The following is a 9,860-nucleotide window of genomic DNA, read 5'->3' on the forward strand; positions in this document are numbered from 1 at the left end:
CAAGGTGCTGCAGCAGGATTCCAGGAAGATCCTCCTGTCGCTGTTGCACCCCCCCACCCAGGGGACGAAGAAACTACATGGGGTAGAAACAGGAAGCCACTGACCACAGGAGGGAGGAAGGGCATAGAGATGACCACAAGATCACAGGCAGCAGGAGGGGACAGACCAGGGTCATCCACGCTTACGTAGTAGGATCTACAGCATGTACCCCGGAGGCTGACCACCAGCAATGACTGGTCCGGGAGGGGAGAGCTGGGCAACCCAAAGCACCTGCCCATGAGGAAGGGACTCTGGTTCTCTGTACCCAGAACTAGTGACCCCAGGAAATAAAGACCCAGACCTGCCGTTTTCTTAGAACTTCTCCTGGAACAGAGAGGCTCCCGAAAGTGAAAGCTGACATACTGGAGAAGATCAGAGGGTTAGGTGGCTGGGCAGGGCTGGGTGAGGGTGGGAGGTGGGGTGAAATCCTATCCTCCGTACCCTGTATCAGTCCTCCACAGAGAGTTCAAAGACTGGAGTGCACACTGTCCAACAAGCAACCCCTCCACCATACTGCATGCCCTACCCACAACCCTCACACCCTAGAAAGCAGGTGAGTACTTTACAGATGAGTAAACTGAGCCTCAGGGAGGTGAAGTAACTCACTCAAGAAAACACAAAAGTCAGAATCTGAGTCAAGGGTTTCCCAGGCCCCTCTGTGCACTCTTAATAATTTATTTGTTTTTATTTTATGGTGTTTTGCCTGCATGTATGTCTGTGTGAGGGTGTCAGATCTTGGAGTTATAGACAGTTGTTAGCTGGCATGTGGGTGGTAGGAATTGAATCCAGGTCCTTTGGAAGAGCAGTCAGTCAGTGCTCTTAAATGCTGAGTCATCTCTCCAGGCCCTCTTCCCCGCTCTGATCTCCTCAGAAGGGATAATGCATGTGAAGATGGACAGGCCAAAGGAGGACACAGGAAGGTGCAGGCTGTGCAAGGCCTTGAAGGCACTCACCTGTAGCTGGGCGGTGGTGTGCATGCAGAGGCGCGGGATCTGAGTTCCAGGACAGCCAGGAAAACCCAAAAACTAAAGCAAATAAAAAGACACTGATCTGTACTGTCCAGACAGTGGTGAGGGACAGAGCCGGAAGGGACCGATACACCACACACTCAGAGACAGAAGGGGTCTGTCACATTTGATGTGTGCATGTGGAGGCCGGAGTTGCACCCAGTGCCTTCCTCAGTCACTGCCCCTCATTTTCTGAGAGAGGGTCTCACTATCTACCCAGTGCAGGGGTACCAGGTGCACAGCACTGTGCCCAGCCTTTTCACATGCTGGAGCTCCCAACTCAGGTCCTCGTGAGTACACACCAGGTACCTGACCAATTGAGTCGTCTCTCCCCGCCCTGGGAACGCACAGCCACTCTGAGACCGCTTCCTTGTTTTCTGTACTATGAATTTTTTTTCCTTTTTTTGAGGAGGGACAATGGTGGCAGTCAGAAAGAGGGGGTGTTGGGTTTTTTGTTTGTTTGGTCTCTGATAGCAAACACCTCCCTCAGCCCCAGAATGAAGACACACCACACACATACCCAGCCCTGGGACGGCGTGGGCAGGGCAGGATCTACAGATGGCTAGGCTAAGAACAGGAGTCACCTGGTGAGATGGCAGAGAGTTGGGTAAGGTAGCTGGCTCTCAGACATAGGTTCTGGGGTCCCCTGGAGCCTTCTGTAGCTGTCCCAACCTATCTTCCCAAGTGGAGCTGCCCCAGCCACTTCCTGCTGGGGAGCCCACACGCAGGAGAAATGCTGGCTCACACCACTTACGCTGCCCACAGCATAACAGGTCCTTACAGCAGCCAACACCTGGCTCCCAAGAATCCGAGCCCAACCACCCTCCTCACCTGCCTTGCCCCCACCCTCCATAGTCACCCACTGCCCAGGCAACTCAGCCCCAGCCCTCATTTTCTTTACTGCTGTTCCCTGACAGCCATGCTTCTCCCAGACCTGGGTTTACACAGCTTCCCAGCTCCCAGGTCACAGTCACCCAACCCAGACAGGGCCAGGCTCCAATTCCCCTATGTTTCAAAGGTGGCCCCCAGTAAAAGCTCCTAGCTGGATGGACATGGACCAAAGGAACTCAGGCCACACTGCAGGGCAGCGGCCTTCCCACCACATCCTGCTGGTGCCTGCCAGAGTTCTACCTCCTGCACTAAGTTCCCAGCCCTCCCCAGACCCCGACCGCCTGCTCCTAACACACCAGGCAGCACCTTACCCAACTCTCCCGGGTTCCAGAAGAGACTCTGAGAGAACAACAGCCTAAGCAGGGCCACAGGGCAGGGCAGGAGCAGGACTCAGCAAGCCCACAGCCTGAGCTTTCTGACTCCCTTCAGGTGACATTAGAAATACTGGAGCAAAGCCCTGCAAGTGGGCTGAGTGGCACTGAGAAATAAGGGGGGCGGGGCAGGGATTCTTGCTTGTTTGATTGAAACATGGTCTCATATAGTCCAAGCTAGCCTCAAACTTCCTATGTAGCTGATGATGACCTTAAACTTCTTTCCGTATGCATGGTGCATGCTTGTGTTTTGAGTGTAGGCACACATGCCATGGCACACGTGTGGAGGTCAAAGGTCAACCTCGGATGCCGCTCTTCATCACCCCACCTTGTTAGAGAAAGGGTCCCTGGCTGCTCTCTGCTGCTAGACCAGCCCTCAAGCTTCTGGATTCTTCTGTCTTTGCCTCCCATCTTCCCGTGGGAGGGCAGGAATTACAGGTGAATGTGTCACCGTTGAGGGTTCTGGTGATACAAAATCTGGTCTCCCCACTTACAAGGCAAGTGTTTTACCCACTGATCCATCTCTTCATCCCTACCTTAAAATTCTGATTCTCCTGCCTCTACCTACCAAGGGCTGGGATTACAGAAATATTAACAGACTGATTTTGCTGCCCTGGGGATTGGACCTAGAGTCTAGAGCATGCTGGACAAACACTCTAACAAATGAGTTACATCCCTAGTCCTAAATGAGGGTTTTACTTTCATTTTATTTTATGTTATCTGTGTTTTGCTTAAATGTATGTCTGTGTACCACACAGAGGCTGGAAAGAGAACACCAGATTCCCTGGAACTAGAATAACAGACAGTGGCAAGCCACCTTGGAGGTGCTGGGAATCGAACTTGGGTCCTCTGGAAGAGCAGCCAGGGCTTTAAATCATTGCGCTATCTCTCCAGACCCGAAAAATGTGGGTGTTCAGGCCACAAGCAGTACAGACAGGTCCCTGGATGTCCCTAGGCTCAGTGGGTCATCTTTAGAGCAGAGGAAGAGGCAGGGGGAGGCGCACTCCACTCTGATGGGGAGGGACACTATCAGCTGATACCCTGACACCCCTTCACTAAGCAAGCAGGACCCTCCCAGCTCTGTCCTTCAGGGAGGGCTCCCCTTTCTTCCTGTCAGGACTGGCATCTTAGTTACAAAACTACAGGGCAGTCCACTGAAGGTCCTCACTAAAGAGACCAGGGGCAGACAGTCAGGGCAGTCAGGGGCTGTGAGTCTAGGCTCACACATCATGGATACAGAACAGTGCTCCACCTGCTGCAAGCCCTGGAACACTAAATGCTGAGCCCAATGACAGAGTGTACCCCAACCCCCACCAAGAAGCTTGCCAGCCAGAGGGTCTTCTGGGAAACAGTCTATATACTATAAGGTACAGGTCTCCTTCTACAGGGGCAGGCCCCAACTGGTGTGGTAAAAACCCAAGGCCCACTGGCCAAGGTCCAGCTTCCTGCACCCAAAGGCATGACAGCATGTCTCCCCAGTCTCCCTGACTCAGGCCTCTGGCCACCACTCCTCTCTGGAGGGCCCTCCAGACCCTGATCTTTTGCAGACTTGACCGAGGTCTGCTGAGCCACCCTTCATGCTGTTTCCGATGTCCACAGAGCAACCCTTGACCTGGCTCTATGATCCTTCCAGCCTCTAATTCGGGTTCAGTGCACCCTGTGTTCATGGGGCTTCTCTTCCATGAGTGTCGTCAGTGGCCCCACCCCCTGAAGAAGTCCCACCTCCGAAATCATCTATTACAGGACTCCTAGGCCCTGTGCTATCATTGGGCCCCAGGGCTGGTCCTGTGGATTTCCAGAAAGGGAAGCAGTGGGGCATGTGTGGTCGCACGAGCCTGGAGGCCAGAAGCGAGTCAGAGCCTCTGAATAACCCACAACATTCTGTAGACCTCAATGTGGCCACAGTGTGGCAGAAGGTTTAGCGTCAATTCCAGGTGACCCACCCCAAACCCAAGCTTTGCAGACCCCTGGTATCTCAGCTTTTGGGAACTTAAAAGTTGGGAATAACTGCATAGCAAACTGGCCCCTCAACTCTCTAAAGCTGTGAAGGACAGATTCGCTCAGACCTTACCAGGCAGCTAACATGGATGAGGGCGCGAGGGAAGAGATGGGAGAGGCCACACTTTCAGCACAGTCACCCTGCTGAGACATGGGGGTGGGGGCTGGGAAGAGGACCAAAGAAAAGAACGTCTGGATAGACCAATGCCAGCAGGGGAGACCCTGGCACCAGGGGGCTACAGAGCAAGGGCAGTTCAGCTTTCCTGTTCTGGGGACTCATTCACATACTGCAGCCTGGCCAAAGGAGACTCCAGATGTGGCAGCTCCTGCCATCTACCCTCAGATGATGTCAGAGGAACGGCAGGAGGGAGAGGAAGATTAGATACACAGAGGGAGGGTACAAAATGGATCTCTATTCCCTGTACCCACCCTGGCCCACTGAGGCCCTAAGCACACACACCTGACCTCAGGTGGTCTCTTTATTTTGGTCTCTAGACACTGAGAAACCCTCCCAGGTTTGTTCAGTCACCAACACCCTACATGGTAGAGATACCGGGGCACCTAAGAGGGCTAGTTCCTAGTTTATTGACACAGACTTAGGCCCTGTGACAAGGTAGTGGGCAGCCTCTGCAGGAAGATCAGAGTTTCGGAGACCCTAGTAGGCCCCAGGCAGGGGAGGGAGCACACACAGAGCCCTAGCCTGGACCTCTGCCCCAGTTCTGTCTCTTCAGATGCCGACCATCTACAGACCTTGCCTTCTTCAGCAGCAGATAGGGTAGGGAAAGTGAAGGGACGGGCAGGAAATTAATTCTCCAGGAGGTGCCTTTCCTAGGACTGGGCCCTGGGGTTGTGGGGGTCGCCAAGACAATGCAACTAGGCCAGTAAGTGTAATAACTGCAGGCATCCCTGCTCCAAAACTGATCACCACCAATGTCAGGGACTTGGCAGCCCTCCAGTCTGCCAGTTATTGCAATGGGGAATCCAGGGTAGGGTTTGAATCTGCCGTCTGCAGAAACTCCCTGTGCTGAAGGATCTCACTGTGAGCAGTGAGAATGCAGCGATCCCGCCAATCTAAGAAATGGATGGTTTAGAAAATCACCTTGCCTCTTGGCCTCACTTTGCACTCCTATAAAATGGGAATGGACAAGAAAGCGGCTTCTACTGGTGCTATGCCTATCTTAAAACCATGTATTGCACTGGATGAAGTATTAATGTTATTGAACTAGTCACTTAATTCCATATCCCTTCCCAGCTACTTTACCCTAGTGATCTAGAACACGTTTTGTATGTTTTGTTTTTTCAAGACAAGGTTTCTCTATGTAGCCCTGGGTGTCCTGGAACTCACTAGTGTAGCCAAGACTGACCTTGAGCTCAGAGACCTGCCTGCCTCTGCTTCCTGAGTGCTAGGATTAAAGGTGTGCACCACCACACCTGCCTCAGAAATCTTAATTAGAGAACAGTTTTTCTTTCTGACTTATGACCCAAAGAATGACAGGTATTTCAGAAGAAAGCTGTAGATGATAAGCCCTAAACTGTGGCCCCACAGCACACCTGAATTATCATCTAAGGGACATTTGTCTCCTTGGGCAGAGACTGTCCTTCCCAGAGTCCCAACTGGAATGTACAGGTCTAGGGGCTTGGCTGAAGAGGGGGGTCCGTTTGAGTCAGCTGTGAGTCTGAGCTCTGCGGAGAATATATATGCATTGATGGGACTCTGGGACCTCCCGGCTTCACTGCCAGATACCTGGTGGTCAGTCTTGGCACAGACCCCTCATGTCTCTGGAGGGTCTGAGTCTGGCCTCATGGACTTGGTAGGAGCCGAGAGAAACTGGCAGCAGCCGTACCCCACATATACACTGCTTTGAGGACATCCAGTCAGTTCCCTCAGAAATCTGAAGCAAGACAGACAGACGAGTCAGCTGTAGGGCAAGAGGTACCAGCCTCAAACAGCCCAGTACCCAGTACAGGCTTCCAAGAGTTAAGACCCAGAGCAAAAGGGAGAGGCAGGGTCAGTGCTGGACTGGCGGGCCTGGAGCCCAGGGCCAGCTTCCCTTCCCCCTCCTCTAGGAACAGAGGCCACTTGTTTGGGTATTGGCGGCTGGCTTTGAGCTCAGTCAAGGGAGAGTGGAGTGGGGAAGAAGCCCTAGAGAATGGGAGAGACTCCCCCCCACCTCAGACAGAGGCCTAGGCCGGCATCACTGCTGTGCCAATGCTCTGGGCCCCTGCTCCACTGCCTCTTCCTCCAGGACTCGAGGCAGGATTCACACTGGCCTGACTCTTGTTTTAGCAGTTGTCCTTGGAACGAAGCCAGGCTTGTCATCCCACCCCTCAGTCGTGGAAAGGTGGCTCTGAAAAGGGTGGAGAGTGTCAGAGCCACACAGGGCTTGGTGGCAGTACTAGAAATGCAGACGCCGGAGTCCTGGTTGGTCTTACACTGTAGCCATCTTCACAGACACCTAAGGCAATCCTTCCTACGTCTCGCCATACCCAGAACTGAAAACCAGGCCAGCAGGCCACATATGAACCCTGAAATCTCAGATAACATGGGGATTTGGACGAGGATCAAACTCGTGAGACACACACACCTCTGTAAAAAGGCTGATTTGTGATGGGGAAGTATGGCTGAACCCCAAGGGATGGGGGCCAAGTATGGAGGCCTGAATGTCCAAATGAAACCTGCATTTCATTTGGGAACACTTGCTTCCACCTCACAGACATCAGTAGCCTGGGACATCTCACTTGTACCCTATTCCACTGGGGAGCAGGGTCCCAGGCCAGGGTCCAAATAAACTCCAACAGGGCGTGAGTCCCAAGGATTAGTTCTTAGCAAACCCTTCCCTTCCCTCCCGCCCCTAGCAGCCACACCCACCTCCTCGCCTTTCATCCAAGTTAGAGAATCCCTTCTTTGCCACAAGCTCTTGCTCTCACATTGCCGTCAGTTTTTGCAAACAGTCACTTAACTACCAAAACTCACTCCGGGCATCCTCTCCTCCCCAGGTCGGCACCTGTCCACACCTGTCTCTGGGTTCTGCTGAGTTTCTTTTACCCTGTAATGACGGTGCTAGGATGTCAGACTTCCCCTCGAACGGCATTCGCTGCTCTCCAAGCAGAGGTATCAGGGTCCCTGGGACCCAGCAGCAGTCAAATCCTTACCTCCCAAGCTCAGTCTGAGCCCTCGAACCCCAACTATGGTCATTAGGGAAGGTTTCCCAGGACACCGGATTTAGGGCAAACATAGGGCAGAAGCCTACTGTGCTATGTCCTAATCACCCAGCAACCAAACCATGGAGATCTGAGACCAAACACCCACCCCACCAACCCAGCTGCACGGCAACCCTGCTCTAAGCCCATCCACCCACTCCTAGCCTGACCCCATTCAACGATCACACCCCTGCTTTCCCTGCAACTGGGCCAGGTAGGCTCTAGAGAAATTGTGCCCCCATTAACTGGTGGAGAATCGAGGTGCAGAGGACGGAAGTAGCCTGCCCAAGGTTACCAACGCCCCAGGTCCAGGGCTAAAGTCCTACAGCTTTGCGAGGCCGAAAGGCGTGTCCGCTGTCGATCCGGGTGGGAGCCTTCAGTTCTCAGGTGGGAAAAACCAACGCCACCCGACGCGACTGGCTCCGCAGCCTTCAGCCTGCGAGCCCGCAAGCAGAAGAGCTGCCGGCTAGAAGCCGTGTCAACCAGCTCGCCCTCCCTGTCCCTCTGGACCTGGCCGGACGCCTCCACCTCCGGAGGTGGCCCCACCTCACTCCATTCCCAGGCAGGAGAATGCACCAGATGACCCCGGGGAAAGTGCCCCGGGCCTCACCATTCCCTTCTGAAGAATGGGGGTAGTGCAGGCCACAGCTGACGACTGGGAGGCCCCAGCAACCTAACTGACCTGTTTTGAGTGACGAGAACTCCACGCGGGGAACCCGGGGTCCCGGAACCGTCTGTCACACGAGGCCGCTGCCAACTCGCGGCAGCGGTCCGGGCGCGCCCACCTCGCCCGGCGCTTCCGCCCGCCCCACGTGACACTCCGGGGACGGGAGGGCGGGGAAGGGGCAGGGAGCCTGCCGGTCCCGCCCCCAGCCTAGTCCAGATCATCAGTCCGCTGGACCGACTTGCCGGCCGGGTTTGTGTCTTTCCCTTGCCCTTCTAGCTTGCTAAGGCACTGAGGCCCATGACTACCCCGCCCTTGCTGAGACTCCACGGGTCCTGATCCTTGAGTCTTGCCTGACACCCCTGTTCTGGTGAGTCTACCCTTGGGAGAGGAGACACACAGTCACACCTCCTCTAGGGGAAAGGGAGCCATTGGAGGCGGGACAACCATGGCTGGTGACCACCTTCCCTGGGAGTCCTGTGTCCCCAGGGCCACGTCTCCCTGCAGAGGGTGCTGGCAAAGTCCCCCCAGAGTCCAGCCACTTCTCACCTCCTCCCCACCCTGTCAAACGCCCAGACTTGACAAGTATTTCTGGGTCCTGGCACTAGCCAAACCAGAGGCTTTAACTTAGCTGAGCTTCCATTTTTCATAGGTACAATGGGCATATCTGGAAGAACCCTCTCAGCAGGGTGGGCCAAGGGGTTTGCCGTGAAAAGAGGAAGGTGCCTGTAACCAGAGAGCCTACTCCATGCCTGGCCCAGTGAGGGACACTTTGTTCTCTTTAGTCTCAATTCTCACATTCACTTACCCGTAAAAGCTATCACCCTAGGATATCGGCTAGGAAATGAGAGTCTGCAATTTTTCAGGGTGTTCTCAAAGTTACAGACCATTGTGGCATGGCTAGAGCTGGAACTTTCCAGGTGATAGGGTCTCCTGTCCCAGCCTCTCTCTACAGAAACTGTTCCTCTGGGGAAAACTTGCCCCTGAGCTGACTGTTTCCCCAGGGATTTCCAGGAGAGATTAACAGGGTCAGATTTGAGAAGTACTTCCTTATGCCAAAGATACCGGAGACAAGCAGAGCCTAAGACCAACTCTGGGACTCTGGACATCCCTTGGGCAGCAGAGGCAGCCCAGGCCTCCCTCTGGAGCTCAGAGCAGCCAGGGATAACATTAGTGGAGGCTGGCACCTGGTCAGAGGAGAGGACCCCACAATTCCTGTCAAGAGCAGTCTAAGATCTTCAAGACTAAGTTCCTCTATGTGCAGTGGAGATGTGTCCTCCTCCAGGGCACACTGTGCTACCTCAGTTCTGAGGCCTTCAGCCCTTGCTTTGACCTGTGGGTCCCTCCTCTTCCTTCTGCCATGACAAGAGCCAGAGAGTGTGCCAGACCAATAGTCCATAGCTAGAATGGACCAGGGGTCTGTCACACAGTAAAAACCTGACCTCTGGCCAGACCAGCTCCTCACAGAGCCCTGAAAAACAAGTCAACCACCTTTGTGACCAGCGAAGTCAGTGTGCAAATGGACAGGGAGAAAGGAAACAAACGACAACCCCATCCTGCAGTTACACAAGCAGAAACACGATGCCTATGGGTGCAAAGGTCCAGGGAGCAATAATAGTATTAAGGAAAATTACTGTAGAACAAGGCGTCTGCTGGGCAGATGAGAAGCAGGCACAAGAAAGAGCTGGC

General features: G+C 54.1%; 1 protein-coding gene across 5 annotated transcripts in view; it reads right to left on the bottom strand.

Annotated features, from left to right (window-relative positions):
- Arap1 (ArfGAP with RhoGAP domain, ankyrin repeat and PH domain 1) overlaps positions 1 to 8,314 on the bottom strand; it is a 57,880-nt gene extending 49,566 nt beyond the window's left edge. For 2 of the 5 annotated variants that reach the window (XM_087908657.1, XM_087908655.1), the window contains exon 1: positions 8,190 to 8,313. The gene's annotated coding sequence lies outside the window, so the exon portion shown is untranslated. Of the gene's footprint in view, positions 1 to 8,189 lie in introns of all 5 variants that reach the window. The other 3 variants (XM_087908658.1, XM_087908656.1, XM_087908659.1) reach the window with 2 other exon arrangements.
- Between the last annotated feature and the right edge of the window lie 1,546 nt (positions 8,315 to 9,860).

Source organism: Myodes glareolus, chromosome 7, assembly GCF_982192425.1.
Source record: "Myodes glareolus chromosome 7, mMyoGla1.1, whole genome shotgun sequence".
NCBI classification, from domain to species: domain Eukaryota; kingdom Metazoa; phylum Chordata; class Mammalia; order Rodentia; family Cricetidae; genus Myodes; species Myodes glareolus.